The sequence below is a fragment of the Rattus rattus genome, chromosome 3 (assembly GCF_011064425.1).
Source record: "Rattus rattus isolate New Zealand chromosome 3, Rrattus_CSIRO_v1, whole genome shotgun sequence".
NCBI lineage: Eukaryota > Metazoa > Chordata > Mammalia > Rodentia > Muridae > Rattus > Rattus rattus.
The window spans coordinates 126,882,866-126,903,351 of NC_046156.1; the positions used below are offsets into that span (position 1 = coordinate 126,882,866).

General features: G+C 44.4%; 1 pseudogene; it reads left to right on the plus strand.

Annotated features, from left to right (window-relative positions):
- The window catches only part of LOC116895934, a 100,723-nt pseudogene extending 91,074 nt beyond the window's left edge, over positions 1-9,649 (plus strand).
- The last annotated feature ends 10,837 nt before the right edge of the window (positions 9,650-20,486 follow it).

Below are 20,486 nucleotides of genomic sequence, written 5' to 3' on the forward strand. Positions count from 1 at the left end.
ATTTTGGTTCACCCTGAGAACACAGCCAGAGTAGGATAATGTAGGTGTAATGATATTGATATTGAACTGTGTAAAGATTATCCTTGTATCACTCAGATGCCAATTTATCTGCCCGCATGACTGGTTGAAATTGAGATATGGAATTGTAGTGATCATGCTAAGAATCTCCTGACTCAATGTTGTGTAAACAACCTTCCCATTTATTCTCCGATTTATCAATAAAAGCTGATCAGACAAATGAATGATCAGAGTGGAGAATAGGGCTGGACTTCCTCCTAGCTAGAGCAGGGAGAGGAAAAAGGAGGAAGAGGGATTCAGCCAGGAGGAAAGGGACAGGAGACAACATAAGAGAAGACCTGGAGCAGAAAAAGTCATAAAATGCTTATCTTGAGGATTTTGACGGGAAGGTAGCCAGATTAGTTTAGAGAATTAAAATCGATTAGTGCTGCTCAGTTGTTGTGCCATAAATCTGTTAAATGAATACAATAGTCCAGTCTCAATTATTTCGGAGTTAGCTGGGTTAAGAGAAAACTGCAACATCTATAAAACAGCCACTAACAGAGCAGATTATATACCCCACCTCTACAAATAATCTACATTGAAAATGTATTTAATGATGCTAGGACAGTTAATCTACTTAGTTTAGTTCAACTTAGTAGTTAAACTTAATGCAGTAGTTCAGAACATTTGCCATTCTTGCAGAGAACCGGAGTTCAGATCCCAATACTCACATCAAGAAATTCACAACTACCTCTAACTCCAGCTCCAGAGGATCTGACACCCTTTCTGACCTCTAAGACACACACACACACACACACACACACACACACACACACACACACACACACACATTTAAAATGTATTTAAGTTGTGTATAGTGGCATATGCCTATAATGTCAGGTCTGAGGTCAAACTGTGTTGCACTGAGAGACCTTGTCATAAAAAGTGTGTGAGCGTGTGTGTGTTCATGGGGTTTTTTGGTTTTGTTTATTTGTTTATGTATTTGTTTGTTTGTTTTGGGTTTTGGCTTTTGAGAGAGGGTATCTCTGGAACTCATGTTATACACCAGGCTGGCCTTCAGCTCACAGAGATTCCCCCTGCCTCTTCCTCCTGAATGCTGGAACTAAAGGTGCACACCGCCACTGCCTGGAAGCACGTATACTTTTTTTAAAAAGAAAAAACACAATTTAGGGCTATAGAGATTTTAAGTCTACTTAAAATATTGAGTTCTTTCTTACCAAGTCTTTTCTCTCCAGTAACCTAAAATTTATATAATATATATGTATATATATTACATAAATTTCATTTATTGTGATAATGTGCATATTATAAACATCTCAGCCATTAAGTGCACTTGTTGTTCTTGCAGAGGACTTGGGTTCGGTCCCCAACACTTACATGGCGGCTCACAATCATCCATACCTCCAGTTCCAGGGAATTCGATACCCTCTTCTGACTCTGCAGGTATGAGACATGTGTATGCTACATACATATACAGGCAGACACAACACTCATCTACATAAAATAAAAAATAAATAAACGTACAAAAGAAATGTGACTTACAGTTTGTTTAAAAATCTAAAGGCGTTAGTATTTTACAGTTGTACTGACTTCTTATCAACCTAGCCTTTGTCAAATTGCTTGTCAGTATAATTTAGGTAAGCTATAATTCTCAGTCCACAGCCGGTCTACCCTAGCAATTCACGCATTTGATTGTTTTTTTTTAAAGTAAATATAATAGATTTTTGCATAAGAATTTCTGGGAAAACATTTTAACATTAGTTCCGTTGAACTATCATCAACTTAAAATTTAATTAAACGAAATAAGATTTGACAAAGTCCTAACCCTAAGACAAATTGTTCATATTTTCCCTAATGTGGTCATGCTTATTGCCATGGAGACAGCACAGTCAAAACATACCAGCTAGCATATTGTTCAGCTCTGCACTTCCTACTATAGATTTGATTAGGTAATCTGGCCGGCCCATTTTAAGACTCTGAGAACATAACATTGTTTCTTTAGTGAAAACACAGCAAGCAAACACAATCACAAGCCAGTGAGAACTGGATGTTAAATTCTATCATTGCCCCTTCTAATTTGATAATGGAAGAGATCACTTCAATTCGTTACTTTTCTGGCAAATTCAAGTCTCACATTTGTTCCCCAGAGAAACAGGTCTTGATTTTGTAAAAGGGATGGGGTAAATGATACTTATTGGGTAAATTAGACAGGTGGCCTTTAAACTAAAGTCCAAATAGGGCGAGGTTTGCAACATTTCCTTTGCAGACGCACTGAATATTACTCTCCAGCCTCCGGCTCTGTGCACTGCAGGAACAGTAGGGGATGTACAATGGGCTTCTTTTCAAAAGGGTGCACCTGTGGTTTTATAAGGTTGCCTTTTCCAGACCCATTCATGCTGCGATTGCTCATGGGAATGCTATTTTTAATCCCCGTGGGGGTTCATCTAGAAAGTCCGCATCCTTATTGGAGCTACACTTGTTTCTTTGCCCTCCAGTCTGGCAAAAGAGAGATTCCTATGTTTGAAGCTGTTTCAAGGAAGACATGCTAACAGTAGTCAGAAAAGGAAGGCTCTGCACGGGGAGGCCCTCCCCAGCACCTCATGAGGGCACCGAAAGAGAAATGTTTTCTTTTGTTTTTTTTTTTCAAGTAAAAAACGATTTGTCTGAATGGCCAAAAGAGCCAGAAGCCACCCCATTCCACCTTCTTTCTGTGCCAGCAGAAAATGTGATTTCTCCTTTAGTCTCCATTTTCTCTGTATCCAAGCACCCGGGGACTTACTTCTGAGACCAGCCCATGGACAGTAGTAACAAGCTTGGCTTTGGAGCAAGGGTTTTATTCATAGTGATCCAGTCTCTAAAGAAGCTTCATCATTTTGGTGACTTTCATTAAGAAAAAAAAAAACAAAAACAAAAAAATGCTGTTTGTAGCAAATTAATTCTTTGGGTTTTCCTACTTGGCATTATATGGAAAATAGTTTAATACTTGCTTCTTAAAGAGTTTCTTCCCAGTAGTTAAATGTGAGCATTTGACCAGGTAATTACATTTCATGGTAGGAGGAAGATGTATGTGTGTAATATCTACATGGTGTACAACTGTTATTACTATAGGACGTGCAGGCAGGGTTGGGATAGGGCAGGAACATTCATGACAAGCATAGGTGTGTAGGTCACAGGACATCTTGTGAAATCTGTGGTCTCCTTCCAGGGGTCGAATCAACCCACAAGGCTTCTGCAACCAGTGTACTTACAAGGGGAGCCATCTCCTCGGTCCCCTTTGCAAGGTTCCCTGCCATCTCTTCTGTAATCCTCAGAGGGCAGATGTCCACACCGTGTGCCTTTAGAAGACAGTGAGTCAAATACAGCTTTCAGGGTGGGTTGTTGGAAAAGAAAAGATTGGGCCTTGAGCCTACCCAGTGAAGAGTTTCTTCCAGAGCCCGGGCATGGAGACACCTACTTTCTGTTCATCTGTGGGTGGAGCTGGAGGAGACTGCCTTCTAGAAGGATCAGACCCCCTTTCTGAGGGTGAGGTAGGACAGACCTGCAGTGTGTTTAAGAGGGAAGCCCTGCGTCCTTGACTCCACGCCTTTCTGCTCTGCTTTAAAAGCAGCGCTGTTTTGAGTGTTGGAGTTGGCGGCTCTGCCGGCCACTGACTGCAGGAGAACAATCCTTCATTGAGACCAGGCAGCCCCGACCCAGACGCAGCAGAAAGCTGGGATGCAGGCACAGAGGGGCCCCTTGGCCCTCAACCCTCCACCCTGCGGAGGGTAAGGGCTCCGTCAGGCACCCCAGAGATTCCAGAGGGGAGAACTCAGCAGACTTCTAATACAGCATCCTTTATGCCAGTGTCGCGAGCACTTACACACTGAAGAGAGGCACAGTTCACCGGACTTGGCTTCCTTTCATCGGTGCCACCCAGCTGGGTTTGAGCCTCCCCAAACAGGCCTGAAGCAGGAGGCTTTGGTCTGTCTCCTCATTCAGAGAGGCTCTTCAACCGCACTGTAGCACTAACGTTTCTAAGTAAACCTCCGAATAAAAGGCCTCTTCTGATGAAGGCGATGCTTGGATGGAGGGAAGTGAAAGAAGGTTTGCAGCACCACAAGGCAAGGCCAGAAGAGAAAGAGAGGGGGAACTGCTAGTGTGATGACTTTGTGTCTTTTGTATCAAAAGGACCCAATACGTGGCCTGCTCTGAGGCAAATTCCCTTCTAAAAACAACAAACACTACCACCACCACCACCACCACCACCACCACCACCACCACCACCACCACACCACCACCACCACCATCACCACCACCACCACCACCACCACCACCACCACCACCACCACCACCACCACCACCACCACCACCACCACACACATCCACCCTACCACATGGACCGACAATGTGCTCCACCGTTTCTCTTTCTTAAAGTTGCCATAACAAACCACCAAAAAAACAAACAAACAAACACAAAAACAAAACAAAAAAAAACAAAATACAGGTTCTTTACAACTGTAGAAACCAGTTATCTCATAATTGCAGAAGTGAGAGGTCCCAAATCAAAGCACTAGCAAGACCTGGATCTCTCTCTCTCTCTCTCTCTCTCTCTCTCTCTCTCTCTCTCTCTCTCTCTCTCTCTCTCTCTCCTCTCTCTCTCTCTCTCTCTCTCTCTCTCTCTTCTCTCTCTCCCCACTCTCTTAGAACATTCTTGCCTCTCCTAGTCCATGGGGATTCACACACACACCTGTGCACACACACACCTGTGCATACACACACCTGTGCATACACACACACCTGTGCACACACACATACACCTGTGCACACACACATACACATACACACCTGTGTACACACACACATACACACACACATACACATACACACCTATGCACACACATACACACACACACACACCTGTGTACAAACACACACCTGCGAACATCCACACATGCACATATGCACACACACCAAAAAAAAGAAAAGATTATTAAAAAAGTTCAGGGCATGGTATAATTCAACCTGAAATAGACCTCAGCTTGTGAAGTATTTCCCACTGCCCTGTGATTGCTCACTTACAAGTAGTCAGGATAAACAGAATAAGCCCAATGTCTTTAAGATCCTAAGGTATATAGGTGAAGGCATCAGGTAGACATGGTTCTTCCTCTCTTAACTCCCTGCTGCCGTGAATTTTGGTAAATTCTACCACTCCTTAAGCAGAGCAGTTAGGAAGGCTGACTGGACCACTCCGGGGGCATTTCCACTTCTTGTTTATTTATCTCAGCACTAGAAAGAAGTGCAGAGGGTTCCGAGTAGTTGGCACGTCTGTCCCGAGGAACTGCGTCTTGGCCAAGACCAGTGTAGAGGAGTTAAAACTCAGAGAGGAATGGATACAGCCCTGTCTTCAGGAAGTTCAAAGGCTTGTAGAAGAAATTAATCCTGCTGTATGAATAAGCATCTCCATACAAATTGTTTGGTGCATCAGGAGGAGGCTAGAGGTGCCTGGCAGTTGGATGGTCCCCAAACGGGAGTTAACTGGATATTATGAGTGGAGTAGTTCAACCCAGGATGAAAGCGTCTATGTGGTGGAGATTGACAATGGGTTGTCATGGCTACTGTGCCAGGTCCTGGAGATCGAAACACTGTCTGGGGACTGGGGAGATGGCTGTTGAAAAAGTACTCTCTGAATAAGCATGAGGATCTGAGATCTCTGGGACTTACTGGCCAACCAGTTTAGCCTACTCAGGCAAAAAGCAAGGTGGATGGCTCTGAGGAATGACACCTGAGGTCGATTACCAGCTGTCTTCACACACCAGGTACACCGGGAAAGCATGGTGCACAGATATAGATGCAGGCAAAATAGTCATATATACATAAATATATATATACATATATATATACACACACATACATCTACATACAGTGTGTTGTGTGTGTGTATGTGTGTGTGTGTGCATATTTGAAAGTTGCCTTGTTCCTTTTGTTATGTGAATACCGGGAATTGAACTCAGGTCATTACACTTGGTGGCAAGTGCCTTTATTCACTAAGCCATCTTGTTGGCCCCAAGTTGCTTCTGAAGCAGGGGACTGACTGAAATAAGAGGTCTGGAGAAGGCCCGACTGGGAGGAAGGAACCTCTGCAATGCCCAACTTCTCACAGACACTCAGCTGTCAGTCCAGGGCTGTGTGTCCTCCTGAGGTAACCAACTGCAGGTGGTAACCCCCAAACCCTAGCTGGTTCTGATTATGACCTAGGGCTTCCTAGAAATGAGGAGCCCGAAGTGAGTGCCTGAACATCTGTGGGAAAACTCAGCTTCAGGGACCACCGATGTTGGAGAAGGGGGAGCCCCTGACAAATTGTTGGGAAGGAGCCAACAAGAGGGAGCTCCTGGCATCTCAGAAAACTCTCTGCCCCTTCTTTGTTCTTCCCCATCTACATCATTAATTTCTAAGCCATCTCCATGGCAAAGACCAGAAGGCATCATGGTATGTGTGCACAAGCATTAGCTGGCTGAACCGTTTTCATCTGGGGTGGGGGAATTGTTTTGTTTTGTGGTTTTTTTTTTTTTTTAGTTAAAGATCCAGTAAATTCTGAGCTACCCCTGAGATTGCCTTCTCCAAAAGTTAAACATAGTCAAATATTTTCGTCTTTGCACTCTGGCTTTTAAGAAGCAAACATGAAGGGGAGAGGACTTATCCATGTAATTTCTGGGTCAATGTTTGTCCTAAGACTATTCTCGGGGTAGAGAAAAAAAAAAAAAAACAGACTTCAGAATAGGTTTCAACATTTCAGTTTCTGTGATCCAAGTGCCAAGTAGGTGGAAAAAATCAATTCAAGTTAATTTTATTCTGCTTCAGATATCGAGTTCTATTAAGAGAGATCAAGTTCTATTAAAAGCCTCAGTCAAAACATTGCATTTATATGCTTATCCATCCTGGGTAGAATAAGGAAGTCCCAAAAAAAGATTTTCTCAAAGTTGCCTCCACCGAAAATGGGTCTTAATCATGTGAACTGAAATCTGAACTAGACAGCAGACTGTATAGGATATTGGGCTCCTACAGTGTATAGTTCAAGAAAAGTGCCAGGGAAGATGGTTCAGCGGGCCAAGTACCTGCCTGGTTCTTCCTGCACAAACAAGAAAGTCTGAACTCTATTCCTTATGTGCATCTAAAAAGGGATGCGTAGTGGAATGAATCTTTAATTCCAGCACTGAGGAGGCAGACAAAGCAGGACCACTGCAGCTCCATGGGCATCCGGTCTAGCCTAGTGGGATAGCCCCACCCCCACTCCCCGGACAAAGAGAGTCCCAGTCTCAAAGCACAAGATGGGCAGTTCCTAAGGAATGGAATCCAAGGTTGACCTCTGGCCTCTACACACATGCACATATGTATGTGTGCATACCCTCCTGCACACTCACATTGCCCAAAAAGGAAACCACGGTGATTCAGTTCTTAAGAATTCTCCAGTTCACCAGGTGTGTGTGAATCAAGAGATGACAGTTGTCTCCTGAAGTACACAGCACAGAACTCACCTTGAGGAGGTAGCTGGGAGTGTTCACGCTCTCTTCTGTATCCAGTCAGGGACAAGAGCCTTGGGAGTGGTTCTGTAAAGTGAGGAACCCTGGGAGGAATCCTGTGACCTGCTGAATCAGCATCCCAGAATCCTGGCCCATCAGCCTGCTCCCCCAGGGGTGGCTATCTGCCCAGAATCAACCACAGTTGTCCAGAGAAAGGTGAAGTCACCTCTTACCTGTTCATCAGGTGTGGGCAGAGAGTGGCCTTCTCAGGAAGGCTTCCCCCGCCCCTCACACTTCACCCCAGAGATGGGAGGCTACCTTTCCCTGTTCTTGACAAAGGGACAAATCCTGATTATGTGTCCCCACAGCTCAGCCGCTAAGGTGAGGAGAAGAGCTCCGTGTTTTCCTCTCTAGTGAAGTGTGCACTTGCTGAGGGCAAAGGGGTTAGCCTGTAAACCTCAACAATAAAAATAAAGATACAGCTGACAGTGAAAATGACCGGAAACAGGACAGGAAACCTGGTTTCTGAATTCAGCTTTGAATGTCCTGTGAGACCCGAGAAAATCAAGTAACTTCTACCGGATGTCCTTTGTCATTCTTTTCTCTTTTCTCTCTTTTTTTTAAAGTAATTGTTTGATTTTGAGACAGAATCTCACACTGTAGCCCAGGCTAGCCCGAGGTTTCCACCAATCTTCCTACCAGCAATGTAAGTAGTCCATTCCAACAAACCACATCAGCCAGGTGTGGTGGTGCACACCTTAGATCCCAGCATTTGGGAGGCAGAGGTAGGCAGGGCTCTACTGAGTTCCAGGACAGCCAGAGCTACACAGAAAAACCCTATCTCAAAATACAAAAACAACAACAACAACAACAAAAAACCCCAACAATCTGTGTTGCCGAAAGCCAATGCCACCCCCTATAAAGAACACAACTCAAAAAGTTTAAAACTTAAATTTTAAAAGTGTAAAAATATGAGATTTGCAGGAATTTTTCTTAATCTTAACATAAAATATGAGCTAAAAGGAAAAGAACAAAACAAAATTTAAAAGAATGCATAATCCAAGTCCCGGGATTGTAGACATAAGCTACTATGTCTAGTTGACTTTTAAAAAGTACTTAAATCAAACCAACTATTGTATGATTTTATTAGAAATAATAAGATATTGTAATGCAGGCAACGCAGGGGCCTAATGCTAAGATCAAGGTGACCGGCACACTGTCACCTCAGACAGTTAAAGGATTCACAGGCTCTTGGCCTCTAAGCTCCCGGAGTCTGTGCATCCTCACAGTCCAGAACTGCAGCGTGGCCACCGCAGGAACAAAGAGGGTCTGTTGTAACCTGTTGAGTAACTGTGGAAGACTGTATTAAAACAGAGAAAATTGGGGAAGGGACTTACGGTGTGGTATATGAGGGTAGACACAGAACTACTGGCCAGACAGTGGCCATGAAGAAAATCAGACTTGGAAGCAAGGAAGAAGGAGTGCCCAGTACTGCAGTCCGGGAAGTCTCTCTATCAAAAGAACTCTGACATCCAAATATAGTCAGCCTTCAGGGTGTGCTCATGCAGGACATGCTCATGCTCACCCGGTTGTATCTCATCTTTGAGTTCCTGTCCATGGACCTCAAGAAGCACCTGGACTTCATCCCTCCTGGCCACTTCATGGATTCTTGACTCCTTAAGAGTTACTTGTACCAAATCCTCCAGGGGATTGTGTTTTGTCACTCCAGACAAGTTCTTCACAGAGACTTGAAACCTCAAAATCTATTGATTGATGACAAAGGAACTATCAAGCTGGCTGATTCTGGCCATTCCAGGGCGTTTGGAATACCGATAAGAGTGTACACAAATGAGGTGGTGACGCTGTGGTACTGATCTCCAGACGTGTTGCTGGGCTCCGCTTGCTACTCCACCCCACTTTTCATCTGGAGCATAGGGTCCATATTTGCAGAGCTGCCAACCATGAAGCCACTTATCCATGGCGATTCAGAGACTGACTAGCTCTTCGGAATCTTCAGAGGTCTGGGTACCCCTAACAACAAAGGGTGGCCAGAAGTAGAGCCCCTGCAGGACTACAAGAGCACTTTTCCCAAATGGAAGCCAGGGAGCCTCGCATATCAAGGACCGGGATGAAAATGGCTTGGATTTTCTCTCAACGATGCTAGTCTATGATCCTGCCTAATAAATGTCTGGGAAAACGGCCCTCAGGCACCCATCCTTTGATAACCTGGGCAATCAGGTTAAGATGTAGCTTTCTGCTAGTCCTTGGCTCTCTTCCTGCTTTGTATAGTTTTCTTTTCTTTGTAAACCATCATCTGGACTTTTCCTTATTTCCTACGTACAACTTAAGTAACATGTAAATATTATTCCATATGAATTTAAATATAATTCTGTATATGTGTAAAAGAAAAAGAATGCCCACACAGTTCATTACTCTCTGCCACGCAGAACGTTAGAAATGATCTTTACGTCCTCTCTACTTGCCTTTTACAGTCTTAATGTTACTTTGGGATTTTGGTATTTTGTGATTTTTTTTTTTCAGTTTGTAGCTTTTAATTTTTTTCAAGTTTTAAACAAATTTAAATTTTTTGCAATTCATAGTTTTTCAAGTTTGTTTTTCATTATGATTGTGTGTCTATGACTTGGATGCTGTCACACAGTGTACAGAGGTGAGAAAACAAGTCTTGGGAGGAAGCTCTCTCCTTTCACCCTAGATTCCTGCAATTGAACTCAGGTGTGTCAGGCTTGCTCAGAAAGTCTGTCCACGTACTGAGCCACATCACAGGCTTTCTATTTTCTCCCTTCCTTCCTTCCTTCCTTCCTTCCTTCCTTCCTTCCTTCCTTCCTTCCTTTCTTTCTTCTTTCTTTCTTTCTTTCTCTGGGGGGAGGGGACTAGGCTTCATATTGTCCAGGCTGACCTCAAACTCACCACATAGTCAAGGATGGCCTTGAACTTTTGATCCTTCTTCCTCTACCTCCTGAGTGTTGGGATAATTAGGCATATGTCACTCCACCTGTTTTACGTGGTGTTGGGGATCAAACCCAGGGCTACATGTATGCTAAACAAGGTCTCCACCCTCTGAGCTATGTCCCCAGTCTGTTTTATGCACTCTGAGTTCTTTTGAAGTGTCCTTTTTCATGGGAATGACATTATCCTTTGGGGACACGGATCACGGAAAAACAATGAAAAACGAGGAGGACCACTATATTGCTTGATTTCTATTGCTGTGATAAGAAACATCAGGATCAAAAGAGATCTGTGGGAGAAAGAGTTCCTTCTGACTCGCAGCTGCAGACGGAGAGTCCATGATGTCAGGGAAGGGAAGCATGGCAGAGGGCACCCAGAGCCTGAAGCTGAGAGATCAACCGTCAACCACACTGAGAACTCAGAGAAAACCAACTGGAAATGGGGCAAGGCCCACATCCCAGTCCCTCAGAGCCCAGGGCCAGTGCTGCTCTTCTTCCGACGAGGCTCTACCTCCTACAGGTTCCACAACCTTCTCAAAGAGCACATAAAACCCAGGACCAAGTGAGTAAATTCATGAGCCCCGAGTATATTTCTCTTTCTAATCTACAACAACCTTGGCCATTTTTTAAATAGTCATGATTGCTAGCTAGAGTTGTGAACTTAATACAACCCAGAATCCTCTGAGAACAGTCTCCACCCTGGGTTGTTCTGTGCGTATGTCTGTGAGGAACTGTCTTAATAAGATTGATCATTGTGGAACTACAGTGCCTCTATTCCCAAGGCAGGCCTCATGAACTGCGTGAGAGTGAAAAAAAAAGTTGCGTATGGTCCAGCCCACAGCAGCTGAGAGAGACACCTAAGTGCCCCACCCTGGCCACCAACCAGGGAGGCTGAAAGAAAGTCACTCAAGCACTGACGAATGTGCAATGGAGATATGGTAGGGAAAGGAAGCCCAGGGGTTTATACACAATGGAGAGGTGGAACTGGAGACTCGACAGTAGGAAGGAACAGACAGATACGAGGAGGCCATAGTAAGGCCCTGGTCCAAGCTGCCGCCAAGGACCATGTCTGGGTCTGTGGTATACGCTGTTCCAATCTGGGCTGCCACTGGAGACATATGGATATCTAAGGGCCATAATGCTGAGGGGGTGCATGCTGATCTGAGAGGCCTATGCTACCACCTGAGGCCATGAGGTCATCCAGGCCCAGGCTACTGCTGGGGGCCATATCTGAGACCATGGTCTTGTGACAGCCAGTGTCTGTGGACATCCCAGACCTATGTTACCACCAAAGGCCATGCAGATGTCCCTGGTCTGGACTGACGCCTGAGGCACTGTGATAAACTGGCCCTATCCTTCACTGACCACCACACTTGGAAGAGCTGGCCTTGCCCCTTGTCAGTTACAGCATTAGGTGAGCTATCTGGGATGGTGCTAGAAAGTTCACCTCCATGGTGTAGGCACAGGTAAGCTGGTGGGCTGGTCAACTCAGCTACCTCCCTTGCCCAGATCTACCCCATCTATGAATTGTTGGAGCACATGAAGGGGTCCAGTCCTGCAGATCCAAAACTGTAGGATCTCCATGACACAGCGCAACAACAGGAGTCCCTGTTAGGATCCAATCAGTATACATAGTGTAGCCGAAGCCAGAGGCCTCAAACCGCACCATTGACTCACTGCAATGAACATCTGCAAGCAAAGATGTGTGGACAAAAGGCCATGCAGTGTGACACACTGTGACGCATTACAACTTCCATGACCAAAAGAAAAAGGTTACTAATCTTAATTTCTCTCTTTTGGGGAGGGGTTTGACAGAGCAGAGGGTTGATATGACAGGATGGAGTGTTGATGGCATGATGGGAAATTTACAAAGAGTCAATAAAAAGTTTTAAAAAAAAATAAAAGAAAGCAACTTTTTTTTTAAAAAAGTGGGGAAGTCAAATGGAGCACAAGCAAGCAGACAGCCATCCTTTCCCTCTGTCCTTGAATCTGAGTGGCCAGCTGTTTCCAGCTCCTGTTGCTGTGACTTCTCAGCGGTGACAGACTCAAAGCTAGAATTATAAGCTTAAAAAAATTTCTTCTCCAAGTTACTTTTTGTGAGGGCATTTTATTACAGTAACAGAAAGGAAACTGGAACAGTAGCCAATATTGAAATGGAGAAAAGACAGAGAACCAGGGGCGACAGGAGAATAGAAGATGGCCTGAAGAAAACATGTCCTGGAAGGAAGGACTGTTAGCCCAGAATCTAGACTGAGGACAACCAACGCAGTTTTCCCTCGCTGTATGGAACCAGGATAAGCAATCTGGAGCAGCTGTTAGGTCCAGGGATGGAAAGAAAACACAGCATTTGAGAACAGAACAAAACATTGGAAAGAAAGTATCCATCAGGATGCTGTGATGAATACTATGCTGATACCTGATCCTTCAGATAAATCCCAGCAGATTCATCTGGCCAGCAGCCCTGGTCTGAGGCCACACTAACCCTCAGTACATTGAGCTATACATTTACAAAGAGGGAGCAAAGTGATAAGCTTGCTGTTGTTTTTATTGTTGCTGTTGTTGTTGATTTGTTGTGTTTTGGTTGGCTAGTTTCTGGTTGTTGTTGCCTTGGGGTTGTTTGTTTGGTTGGTTGGTTGGTTTGTTGTTTTGTTTTAATCTTCCTGGTTTCTGATAAAAACGTATTTAATACCCTCACCTGGAGCTCCAAGTAGCATTTTCATGCCAAAGACTGCACTGACGGCCACTCAGATCGATAACATTGAGTGGGTCCTTTTCTGTTTTTAGGCATTGCATTGGAGAAGGGAATATAAATAAGGCCGGGCTTTGCCTCCAAGAGAGGAAGGGCAGTAAACCAATACAATACAGCAGCCTTGAAGTCAAGGCATGGCGGCTGAGGCAGGAAGGAGGAGGAAGTGATTAACTCCTCCTGGGGATGTGTCACCATGATGACAAAAGCTGAGGGAGGCAAGATTACTTTAGACAGATTCCTGAACTATTTATAGAAGTGTTGTAAGAATCGCATCATCTGCTATTTAAGCAGGTCATCAGTTCCAGTCTCTTCCACCTGGAAGCAGAAGCAAGATGGCCAAGGGAGCGTCATCACCTGGAAAGACAGCAACAATACACACACTTTGTGTGGATGCTTGTGTCTCCAAGGCCCTTCCCTGCAGATATCAAGGACCTATGGTAAATATGGCAGTCCTGTCAAGCCCACAGGAAAGTTTAGCTAAAAAGCCAAGGCTAAGAGGCAAAACAGTGCCAGGACCACAGAGGCACCTAAAAACTGTCTCTGAGTCAGACATGGATTCCATGACGGAGCAAAGGCTGACCCCACAAGGGTGGTTGCTGCAGTATCTGTTCATCTTGAGAATTCCAGTGATCATTCATAAAATAAACATTCTGGTTTCAAAAACTGGGAAAAAAAACCCAGATCTTTGTTGACCATTTACCTTTTTCATTACTTTGAAAATTCACACGTGTGTATCTGTAGCTCCACATACTTCTCAGAATTATGATTCTGATGGTACACACAGTTTTACCACCCCATCCTACAAATGAAGACCATGAGGTAAGGAGAGATTAAACTTGCCTAACACAGCACTAATGAATGGTACAGCCCATGCCTGTGTACCAGGAGACACCCAGAAACTTAACAGCTGGGGCTGCAATGTTACAGAAACGGAAGGATGAGGATAAAAACAGTAATGTCTTCCTAGCAGAAGGGTCTTGAATCTTTTCATTTGCCCAAGGGAAAGAGGAAATCAACAGAGAGAGGAGAAAGCCTTTGTTACACACAGCAACTGAAAAGTTTCAAATGAAGACACTATGAATTCCAAATGCTTTTCTCCACGATGAAATCCAAATTAGAGAAAAAAGGCACACTCATTCCTAGTCATGACCTGTCAGTGTCTGAAGAAAAGTTTCAGTGTGGAGGATGAAGTTGGTCCTAGAAGACTCTGCTGAAGCTTGGACACATCCAAACAAAGACTAGAATTATTTACTGCACGTCTTGAATGAGTCAAAGGTAAAAAGTCCACCTGATTTTCAGGAGTGAAACAATGCCTATCCCAACCTCACAACATCATCCCAACATCCCAACATCATTCCAATCTCTAAACATCATCCCAACACCATCCCAACCTCCCAATATTATCCCAACCTCCCAAAATCATCCCAACATCATCCCAACCTCCTAACATCATCCCAACATCCCAACATCCCAACATCATCCCAACCTCCCAACATCATCCCAACATCCCAACCTCCCACCATTATCCCAACATCCCAACATCATCCCAACCTCCTAACCTCCCACCATTCCAACCTCCCAACATCATCCCAAATTTCCAACATCCTAACTTGCCAACATCTCAATATCCCAACATCCCATGACCTGTTAGAGAGATGTCAGTATTACACTTTCTACTTACTGAAAAGCTAACACTTAAGAATGCTTACTTTAGGAGTGGGAGATACGGCTTCGTAGTTAAGAACCCTGGCTTCCAGAGGAACTGGGCTCAGCTCACAATTTGTAACTCCAGTTTCAGGGGTCTGATGCCTGCTTCTGACCTCCTCTAGCACCAGGCACACATATGGTCCATGGACACACATGCAGGCAAAATGCTCATACACAGTTTAGAAAGAGCACTCACTTTGAGGTAAAAGGTGCCTGGACATTCGGATTTCAGTCTTGCTCCTGTGGACGTGGACACCTGATTTAGACAGTTTGTCTCTCTGCGCCCTCACTGTAAAGTCAAGATATTAACACCGGCCTCTCGAAGAAATGTAAAGCACATAGAGTAAGTATTAAACGTAGCATGAATGCTCAGGAAAACACAGACTCTGATGATCACTAAATGTATGTCCTTGTAAGAGCAGACAGAACAAATGTGTTGACTTGTTTTGGGGGAAGGAAAGTCTCAGAAGGGGAAAAAATTTCTCTCAGCCGCTTAAATAGCTATGGTTTGCTGTTTGCTTTGTTTCTCAATTCTCTTTTGTTTGTTTCCATTGCTGTTTCATTTGTTACTCAATTTGTTTTACTTTATGTGTACGGATGGATATTCCTGCACATATACACAGAGGCCAGAAGAGAGTGTCAGGTCCCCTGAAATTGGAATCGCAGACAGTCGTGAGCTACCATGTAGGAGGGGGTTGAACCCACGTGGTCTGGAACAGTAGCTAGTGCTCTCAACAGCTGAGCCATCTCTGCAGCTCCTCATTCAGCTTTGTGAAGTCAGTGTCTCAAGTAACTTAGGCTGCTCTGAAACTCGCTACGTAGGTAGCAGAGGCTGACCTTGAACTCCTGATCTCGCTCAGGTCTCCATCCTTTAAATTCTGGGACTGCTGGTATGCAGCACAAACTCAGATCATAGTTTTTCTTTAATAAGAAAAAAGTTGGACAAGAATGTGACAGCGGGAATGTGCAGCCCCTTTAGAAAACAGAGGCAGCACAGCCTCTGTTCTTAACCACTAAGCCATATCTCCCTCTCAAAGCGTCAATCATGCAGCACACAGCGGTACAGCCTGAGAGAAACATACACAGTCAGACTAGTTTCTAAATACCGGTCACCTGAAAGAAATACACTGGGTCAGGGAAGATGGCTCCGAGAGTAACCGAGCTGGGCCACAAACCCAACTACTTGAATTTGGATACTCAGAACCCAGGCAAAAGCTGGACTGTATGCACATCCCCAGCAGATGGGAGGGGACATAGACATACCCTGAAGCAGTCCTGCTGTCCTATGGTATAGGAACAAAACAAGAGACCTGACTAGCAAGGGAAGGCAAAAGCCAACTCCCAACACTTGGCTTCTGACCTGCACACAGGTAGTGTGCCATGTAGACTGCTTTTGCACACACAGGCACACATGAACACAAGCCGAAAATAATAAAAATTTAAACAGAAAAAATGCCATGGTACTACTTGGGAATGTTTGTTTATTAGGCATTTGATCTCTTAGAAACTATGTCTGGGAATTAAGAAAGTACAAGGCATAAGCAACACGTTAAATGCACGTTCCTTATTCAATGAAGTATTTTAAGTAGGTGCAGGTTGATACCAATGCCACTCAAGAAGAAGAAGAAGAAAGAGGAGGAGGAGGAGGAGGAGGAGGAGGAGGAGAAGGAGAAGAAGAAGAAGAAGAAGAAGAAGAAGAAGAAGAAGAAGAAGAAGAAGAAGAAGAAGAAGAAGAAGAAGAAGAAGAAGAAGAAGAAGAAGAAGAAGAAGAAGAAGAAAGAAAAGAAAAGTAGCTTGTCCCTACATCCATGAAAAAGAATTAAAAGTGATATATACTAATGGCTGGACCTTGAAAATACACTGCTATCACAAAAGGTCACCGTAAGTGATTTCATTGTCAGGAAATATCCAGAATGGGAAAATCCATGAAGCCTGAAAGAATTGCCTTCCAGTAACCAGAAAAGAAAGGGAAGGAAAATGACAGCCAACGGAAATGACAGCCAATGGAGGCCATCTTTGTTAAGAAGACAACAGAAATGTTCTATAACTAGAAGGGATTGACACGTGATCAACACCGTCGATGTACCAACCCCCCGGAATCCACGCTGTGAATTGTCAAGATTATGTTATATAAAATACTCCCCTCCCCCCCAAAAAAACCCAGATTTTAAGGACTTATAAAAGACATGCTGAAGGAGACACAGGCTGAGGGAACTCTGTGGGGTCAAAGCTCAGAAGCAATAACAGACTTTTGTTGAAAGCGTAGTGACAATCTGATAAAGGCAGAGCCCTGTGGTCAGTGGACTCTGATTTGTTTGCAACATTGTGTTGACCATCTGAGAAGAGAAGCTGAGAGCAAGCAGGGGAGCACAGACACGTAGGGCAGAGCATTACTTTTCATATACTGAGATATGAAATACACGACAGTTCCACAAGCTGGCCAAAGTGCACGGGGGACATTGGTTAAAAAAAAAAAAAAAATAAAATAAAATATTTGGGGGGGGTGGTTCTTGGTTGGTTGTTTTTCTCATCGCCTTGGATAAAATCTTAGACTTGGGGGAGGAAAGGTTTGCTTGGCTCTCAGCTCTGAGTCCATCTTGATGGAGAACGCACGGTGATGGGAGAGAGGTTGTCTGTGGCAGTGGGAGTGTACGGTGGCAGCTGTTCACCTCTGCACACAAAGAAGGAGAGGATACAGGCTTGACTGAGGGCCACATCAGAAGCTTCAAAAATCCTGCCCCTAATGATCTACTGTCAGAAAGGCCCTACGTCCTGAAACCTCCACATCTTTCAAAATAGCCCAAGAAGCTATGAGACAAGCATTCAAAACATTATCCATCGGGGGACGTATTAGAGGCAAGCAGTAACATTTCATCTCTAGCCCAAAAGGCTAATAATAGCTATCTTAGAACTGTATAAGGTCAAGTTCAAGAGTCCCCATACTCTTAGCAGTTCCCACACCTTTTAAAGGTACAGAGCCCTTGTTAAATAAAAAAGAAAGTCAAGTACCTCCAATGTACATAATCAGCATTTCTAAGCCAAACAGGACCGGGGGTGGGGGGTGGGGTGGAGAATGGAACACAGCAAGGAAAGACTGAGAAAAAGATAATTGAGAACCAGCAGGACAGACCTGAGGTCCTGCAGCCCTATGCCCAGCATCAAGGGCATGTGGGAACATCATCTGAGCCCCAGCAAGCTCCAAGAGTCTGTCCTGTATGATTCTACCGTTTGCAGCACCCATGGTATCTCTGAATGGGTTCACACAGTGCTTTCAGCAGATACCCCTGGCATCTCCAATATCGGACATTGTAACTTAGGCATCCCCTTCATAGCTGAACGTATATCTCACTCACGTGGTGCCTCGAAAGAATTTGGACCCTGTTGCACACTGCCTAGCCGCCCCAGCTTTTCTCTGGAACCTTCGGAACCTTGGTACAAGCCTCTAGGACTCTGTGAATCTTGCATTCAGCATAGTTGTGAACCAGCACCACATCGATGATGCCATGTGTGGCTGCCAGCTCACCATGTAGACATGTTCTCCTGCACCAAAGTGAGTAAATATTTCCTTAGGTTGTCTTTTTCCCTCAGAGAACCCTTCAGTGGTCTGTTTGAAATGAAAGGCTGTAGATGGGTTTGTGTTTTCATGCTTTGGAGCCCTTGTGCTGGGTCTGTCCTTCAAGACACCCTTCCTACTGTCCCGGGGAGTCCCTCTGTCTTTTTTTTTTTTTTTTTTTTCCGACTGGGGACCGAACCCAGGGCCTTGCGCTTGCTAGGCAAGCGCTCTACCACTGAGCACTGAGCTAAATCCCCACCCCCTGGTCCTCTGTCTCTTTAGCAGTTGTCACTCCTTTGTCTGCATTTGCTTTGTCACTAACTTTAACCATATTTGCAACCCTCTTCTCTCTAAACGGAGCATTTTAAACATTTTTATAGCATTGCTGCATACATGTAAGAGGTGTGTCTATAAAGGACTGTGTGTGCTAGGACACACATATTTAGATCAGAAGACAACTTTGTGGAGTCTGTCCTCCTTTCCTGCCTTTATGTGGGTTCCAGGGCTTAAACCCAATTCACCAGGCTTGTTCAGCAAGTAAATACCTTCACTTGCTGAGCCGTTTCACCAGCACCCTAAACCGCACTCGCTCACGCACACACGCACGCATGCACACACACACACATGCACACACACACACACACACGCACACACACATTTTTCTGCCTCACTTTTTGCTCCCATTTCTCACTGTAAATCTGGCTAAAACCAGCATTCAATAACTTTCATAGTCTGAACATCATGCTATCATTCCTCCCACTAAATTAATTAGTACATCTTTAATTCAGTTTCACTCACCTTCAACAAAGTGTAAAGACGATTTTTTTTTCAGCACATAACACCAATGGCTTCTAGTGCAACCCCTGATAGTTTGTATTCGGTTTATTGTTGTTGTTGTTGTTGTTGTTGTTGTTTTTGTTTTTATCTCCCCTGACATCTTAAGGTCCCGACCTCTCCTAGCCACCTTCCTGTGAGCTCTGTGGTCTTCCAATATCTGTCAGAATGACATCTTAAGTTTCAGCTTACAACAGCCTAGGACTTTTCTATCCTGCAGTTCCAGTTCCTCCACATCTCTCCTGGAAATCAGTTCCCAAGGTCGGAGAACCACAGGGTCAGGTTTATCACAGCAACACTGCCCACAGTCTGTAACAGTTTCTCCAGGTCAGTTGACCAAACTTTCTGACAGAAACAAAAGGGGAAGATGGATCATGGCCCCTCATTTCAGAAGGTCTCAGTCCATCATGGTAAGAATCCAGCTTAGTTCACACAGTGGGAGTTTGTGGTGGCTCTCACGGCACAGGCCAGGAAGCAGATAGCACACAGCTGGAACATGTGACAGACATAGGTTTCAAAGGCCCAACTCTAGTGACCTACATCTGCTATACATGGTCTGTAACCTTCAAAATAGAGCCAGGAGCCAAGAGACAAGCATTTCGGGTACAAACCACAGTAGCCCACTTTAATCGTTAACAATTAAGCTTCTTTAATCAGATGTGCCTAGTTCTGCAACATAAATACTTCTAAGTATACATTACCTTTTTGGGCCTAGTGAAAAGAGAATATTCAGGACTTAGAAGGAGAAAAAAATCTTAATGAAAACAAAACAAACTTCGAGGAAATAAATAATTCCAACTTGGCGTTAGGTACAGTACACAGAATAATCAAAAGAGGTTAAAGGAGACGGAAGATACCAGTCAGTACTCACATATGTATTTACATTTATTGAATGAGAAATCAGGATAAATTACCCTGGGAAGGAAGCTGGGCTGAGAGCCAGCTTAATGGCAAAGTGACAAAGCGATAGGCATGGAACAGGGCAGGGGTGTCCCAGCTCACACTCCTGTAAAGAGAATGAGCAAAGCCAATGTCATGTGTGGTGATGCCCTCTCAGTCACTCTGGAGAACCCTGATCAATTCCAGACATCCATTCCTGCACACTAGGGAGGTGGAGAAAGAAAGGGAAACTGAGGTACAATTGGGAGAACTAGCTTCTC